The sequence below is a fragment of the Coenobita brevimanus genome, chromosome 68 (assembly GCF_032717465.1).
Source record: "Coenobita brevimanus isolate Jiangsu-jjx chromosome 68, ASM3271746v2, whole genome shotgun sequence".
NCBI classification, from domain to species: Eukaryota; Metazoa; Arthropoda; class Malacostraca; order Decapoda; family Coenobitidae; genus Coenobita; species Coenobita brevimanus.
In genome coordinates, this window is record NC_137021.1 from 4,102,501 (window position 1) to 4,109,140 (window position 6,640).

The 6,640-nt window shown below is 37.8% G+C and overlaps 1 protein-coding gene across 1 annotated transcript in view; it reads left to right on the forward strand.

Annotated features, from left to right (window-relative positions):
* Positions 1-74, forward strand: part of RagA-B (Ras-related GTP binding A/B) — a 23,647-nt gene extending 23,573 nt beyond the window's left edge. Inside the window, exon 9 of the mRNA XM_080277069.1 lies at positions 1-74. This exon is cut by the window's left edge and continues 901 nt beyond it. The gene's annotated coding sequence lies outside the window, so the exon portion shown is untranslated.
* The last annotated feature ends 6,566 nt before the right edge of the window (positions 75-6,640 follow it).

Here is a 6,640-nt window from a genome sequence, read left to right on the forward strand (position 1 = left end):
CACCTCATTTCACAACGTTACTTGGATGGCTGGAGAGGGACACCTTCTTATGGTGACACCAATGAAACCTGGTGGTTCAACTGGCTGGTTATACAGATGTCCTACAGCTATTTCCCTATCTCCCAAATGGAGGATGGTGGACCGCAGAAGGGCATCTGCAGCCTAGAATCCATTGGGCTCGTATTTCAGATGAACCTTGGGTTACAACTACTAGTACTACTACTGCTACTACTACAGCTACTTGCGTGGCATATTTTCATTTATTCTTGCTATCTCCAGACCTTTTTTATAATCTTTGAAGAGTTTTATTTGAAATGGAGGAGTTAGATTTAGCCTTCTTTAACTCCTTTCATTATTAAAGTTCGTACTGACAAATAAATCATGTGGAAATAGCAAGAGTAAAATGAAAAACAAATAATTGAACTGATGAGGTGCAAGAGTAAAATGAAAAACAAATAACTGAAATGATGAGGTGCAAGAGTAAAATGAAAAACAAATAATTGAACTGATGGGGTGCAAGAGTAAAATGAAAAACAAGTAATTGAACTGATGGGGTGCAAGAGTAAAATGAAAAACAAATAATTGAACTGATGGGGTGCAAGAGTAAAATGAAAAACAAATAGTTAAACTGATGGGGTTAATTAGTTTTAAAATGTGCCAACTGTATCCCCCAGCAGTGTGTTGCAAGCAACTTCAAGTTTTCTTTGGCCTGTATTCTGATTGGTCATGGAGGCATCTTTGCACCTCTTCTGTACCAGTCTGTTTCTTGTATATGGTGAATATATATATATATATATATATATACATACATACTGTATACATACATTTATATATGTATGCAGACTGCTGGCCATTTGATATTAGTGGTCATTTGATATTAATAAGATATACTTAACCCCATGAAACAAATGAATTTTTATTGATGCATTCTGGCTATTTCCAGGCAGTTTGATTGAACTTAGGAAAGGCCTTTCTAATTGGGGTTCAAATCCATCAGCTCGAAAAGGCTCTACTATGCGGTATAAATATTCTGGAAGAAACAAGAATAAAATAATAGAGATGTCATGGTAGTGAAGGGGATAATAAGTGAGAAAATTAGGTGCAATATGTGAAATGTATCGTTAAAAGGAAGAGGTGCCGAGAAGCCTCCGCTAATAATTAGAGTACAGTATAACCCTTTGACACAGGAGAGTGGAAGGAAAAGGGAGGGGTTGTGCCTGGGCTTCCATTCTCCTGGCATTCATGTTCCCAAAGAGGTCTAAGAGCCTTGTCCTGGATCTCACATTGTATGAATATGAAAAGGGGTTAGAAGATACCGAATATGGATGGCTATATGTTATTCTGTATTTTATTATATTTCGTATGTCCATAAATGTAAATTATTGTTAGGGTAGTTAGGCTTCATGTCTTAAGTTTGTAGATAATATTGTACACATGCAAAATACTGTTGATAGCCTATATCTATATTTTCAGAACTCAGTACATCACTATGGTATATATTGTATAATGGTACTGTATATGACATTTACATCTGCATTTTTACACATAAAAATTATGAGAATGATTTTGTACAGCAATAGACCTTTTAATTATCTAATGCATAAGACAGAATTACTTGTCTGTAATTACTGTATATATAAAGTGCAGTATTTCCTCAGTGTAATACAGTTGACACGTGGGAAATCTACGATGTTATGTGAAAATCGCTCAAAGTGAAGGTTACCGGGTATTTTCCTGCTGGGAAGATTTTCTTCTCAGATACTAGAAACCCATTGTCAGGGCTGGAAATACAGTATGTATGAAAGTGTATTGTACCAGTACATCATGGTATTGTGTATCTGTACTGAATGTCAAAATTCATGAGCAGTTTAAAATGTGATATTTTCAGATAATTGCCAGTGTAAATTATGTCTACTCAGACCCTTCACAGCACATCCTGGTTGCTTAGTAACCATCATTGTGCGTTAAGTGAAAAAGTGTTCCTTTGTTGATTAACAGCTTTATAATGAAAACATGCCAGGTGAATGTGTTATTATAACTCCTTCACTCCGGGGACGATTGATTTCATTGTTGCATTCTTCTGACTACTTTATTCAGCCCAGGGTAGACTTTATGAAGTGGAGGGTTTAAAGATAACCGTAATTAACTCTTTATTAATGAGGTGGCTCTTTTATGGTGCATAATCTTGTCTGGTAGGAGCAAGAACAACATATGAAATACGTAAGTGGATTGAAGGTGTTAAACAAGGAATTACTGTACAGTATATTTTTGTGTGCAAAGTTTGATGCCAGTACTCTTGTGCTCTTCTTTATTTAGATATTGCCCTACACCTTAAAGGGGTTACATGGATTCCTTTTATGGAAGATGCTTTGCTGTTAATATGTGAGAACTTTTGGACATTGAATTTCAGTCTTTAGAATGTGGCAGCAGAATAGGTACTGATAAAGTCAGGTGTACATTACTTTAATGCATTTTATTTACTTTTCAATCCTCAGATTTGGCAGAATAACAGTGCTGTTTTATATACAGTATCACTGCAGTTAATTTTGTTTAATGGTAAACTAAAAGAAGCACAGGTACCTAGATGTTTTAGATGTATTTTCTGAAACGGCTGTTGTTGATAGTGTTGTGTGCATGTAGTTGTACTTGGGGAATTATAAAATACAGATTGTACTAAATCATAGATTGCAGTTGAGTTAAATCTGTTTTAATTTCTCAAGTATAATTGTTTAAAATATCTTTCCAACTACTGTGAGATTTATTCAGTTTAGAAGAGATCCTTCAAGATGAATACTGTACATTAATGTCATCAATCCGCTGCTGTATTTTGTAGTTTATTCTTGTTATCTTCAGGTGACTTAACTTAGGAGGCATTATTTGAACTGGAGCCTCCTTTCAGTAACCTCCTTCATTGCTGTCATTAACATTAAATTGAAAATACATTGTCTGTAGATAGCAAGAATAAAATAAAAATCATACTTCCAGGCTGAAGGGGTTAAAGTAGTGAGTAGATACCATTGGAGGAAGATACTGGAGAGACACTAATTCCCTTCAGCATGATAATTGTCTTCTTGCAGTTTATTTTCAATACAGTAACTCTCCAGTAATCCATCATAATTCAGCCAAAGCCATATCAGATATTGCATTTTTTGAACAATGCCATACTACCCCCAGCCCCTCTATGGGGGTATAAATGCTACAAAAGCCTTAAATTGTACTGTATAATATCTGAACATTGTACTGTATAATATCTGAACATAGAAAACACAACCCCAGCTAGAGTTTTCTTAATAAAAATCCATGGTACAGTATATTGTACAACATTAAAATGTAAAAGTGGGGGCAAATGCCATGAGGCGCTTAGCCATGGTGCATCGGTGCTCATGTCTGTAATTTGGGCTTTTGATCCTGTGGTGGGTTTTTCCCCAGTATTCTGGGATACAAGGCCACTGCATCATCGAGGTTACCACAGTTACTTCCTCTGGTTGTTACCCTGTTTACTTATTTTACCTACCAACCCATAAAGGGGGGAAATACACCGGTCGAGTAATACAAGCTGCCTTCACCAAGATCCGATTCCTGGTGCTAACAGGCCAACTTTGCAGTCAGTGACGCTGTTTATACAATATACTGTACACAGTAATTCATGCTTTAAAAATAGGTACACTGTAAAGCAGTAAATGAAAAAAATGCTGTACAGTACAGAAATTTACAGTAAAATACTGTTTATGGCTACTGTGTACTGTACTCACCATATGGTAGTATTATAAATTTTGTTGATTATTCCCATGTGGTTAGTGGCATATTGTGTTACCATGCGACCCACTTGATTATCTCCCACTTCTTCTTGAGGGACAGGACGTTCCTCAGACGCTTGGTTGGAGGGGCACCCATGCAAATACATGCCAGCACAAGGTTGGGCAACATAAGCCACTGCAAAAGCTCTGGTGTGGAAACAAAGGGCACAAACTCCATGACAGACTTGCATGCACCTACACCAGATGGCTTACACTGTGTGACTGAGGTGGAGCTGGTAGGCTGGACTTGTTTTAGTGGGCATCATTAACCCCTTCGTTACCGCATCCCCCCTCCCCCGCTCAGCAACCCCCCTTGCCAAACCGAATTTCCCCCAGGCGTGGCTCTTTCATGGGGTAGCATTTATTTTATCATTACATCATTTCTATTTGCTTTATATTACTTATTTTTGTACTGGTAAGTAGACATTGACCACGAGATGTGTTTATGATATGTTAAAATAATGTACATGACAATGTTACGTGTCTAACCAACTGATTTAGTAAACATACAATATATAGATAAATATAGTAGATAGAGATATAAATCAGTGATTAGGGAGGAGAATAATGTTTGTATTATTTACCTTGTAAGTATGAAGAAGATCCATGAAGAATGAGGTAGAAGACAGGCAGGTCAAAAGTAGGTGGGGGTTGGGTGATGCGCTTCAAGGCCAAACTGATACCAGAATCAGTATCACTTTCCCCACTGCTATCGCTCACTTCATCGTCATTCTCGGGCATGTACTCCTTATCAAAGTTGCTCACAGTTATGTCAGAGTGTGTTTTGTTATCGTCAGACACTTCTAAGTCACTATCCAAGTCAGATTCATTCCCGTAGGACGCCATGGCACAGAAGTAAATCCAAAAGCACTGACACGTTCGGCTGCATGAAAAACACTACGGCGTGCTCCCACACACTTTCCCACAGTACCAACACTGTTGCTAAGCTAGCGACAGTCCCTTTACCAAGAAGCATTATCTAGCTATATTATATCACGGTTATAGGGCATTATATATACCAAATTCAAAATATATAGGGTACAATGACCTACACAACATTTCTGAGTCATTTTCATAAAACTATGCCCCATGGCAGGGGCATATGGAAGGGGAGTGCGGCATCAGTGACAAAATTGCCATATGTCATCACACATGGGATCACAAAGCACCCAAACCGAGGAAGAGGAAGCCCAATAGGCCCCTATAATGATCGTGAGTACCCTAGTACTCACGATCGTATTCGGTTCCGCTGTCGACATTTCATTTTGAGTACGGGAGTACACATTTCGGAAATTCGGTAAAGAAGGGGTTAATGGTGGGTGATTTGAGAAATTTGGTTTTCCAGCGCACGGTTGGAAAATGTAAAAAATGGATATTTCTTTAAACCAGCCAGATTTTGTTCAGATATGACATTTGTCTGGTAATGCAGCGTTGGATAATCGGGGGATGACTGTACTGTACTTCCAAACATTTTAGACAATTTAGAAAACAGTGAATGGCAGTGTATACCCTCTTTAGTTCAAAGTCTCTTACAAGCTTGATAAAATTGTCTGAAGGTAGCACAAATAAATTGAAAACTGTGTCATCAGAGTCAAGGGGTTAATTATTTTACTTGCCAGTTGATGTTCTTTGAGGGACATTTAGTGACTTACTTGACAAAGCTAGTGTCATTTCATACTCTAAATATAGAGAAATTAAGTGCCATGTAGAAGTGCACAGTAGCTACTCTTTAGAGTACAAGGGGCAGTACAGTACAGTTTTTATTGTGCTGTATATTGTTATCAAATGTATTGTGCATTTCTAGTTTGTCCATGTAGAGTGCAGTGCAGTGCTTATACAGGCAAGTCCCGGTTAACGAGCAGTCGCTTAACGAGAGTTCGTTAATATGAAGTCTTGGAATTTGCACCACCACCTGTTTAACAAGCAGGTAAAACCCCCAAAATCCCAACTTACAAGAATTGAAATGAGGGTATTTGTATTTCATGTGTATTAACCCTTCATTCCTGCTTAAAATTGTCTGTCACAGGTGTTGGTGGTCGGTGGAGGTTACTTGGCTGGTTGTTCACCCCATCTGTATTTTATCTATAATTTATATTATTCTGCTTATATTAATGCTGTTTTTATATTTCAGGTGTATTACCCTCTTGTATTAACCCCTTATTCCAGCTTAAAATGATAGAAAGTCAGTTTTGGTGGTTTAGGGGGAGGTTGCTCAGAGGCCTTGCTCCCTTACCCAATTTTTCCCATAAGTTCTTCACTTTGTTTAACGAGAATTCGGCTAACGAGCAAAATTCTTGCTCCCCATTAGCTCGTGAGATCGGGACCTGCCTGTGTATCACATTGCACATATTTTGTTTCAGCTATATGTAGTATGAATTAAAATGTACCTTAAGGGCATGGATACAGAAGAAAGGGTGAAGGAAAAGGAAAGGAATGAAGGATGCAATATAGGCAGTCCTTCTTGTAAGTTGAGGATGTACAGTAATATCAAAAGTTTTTTTTTTGCAGTCAGTAAAGTAAATTGGGGGAGATTGGCAAATCAGCTTTGTAAGTAACACTGGGACCTTTTTAGGCAACCTTTCTTTGAACTGCTAAGAATTAACAGTAAAAAAGAATGTAAACTTATAACAAGGGCATAATGTGCCTGTATTGGAAAGACTGTAGCAGCAGCTTTGGTAATGCTGGTATTTTAATACTGTACTGCAATTAATTTATCAGACTGCCGCATCTCATAATATATGTACAGGTACACCGATTTTCCAGCACCCTTGGTTTGAGAGTACAGTGTATTCATTTTGCTAGTTTCATTTTTAAAGGCTCCAACATGCTTGCATGTGTTGGCC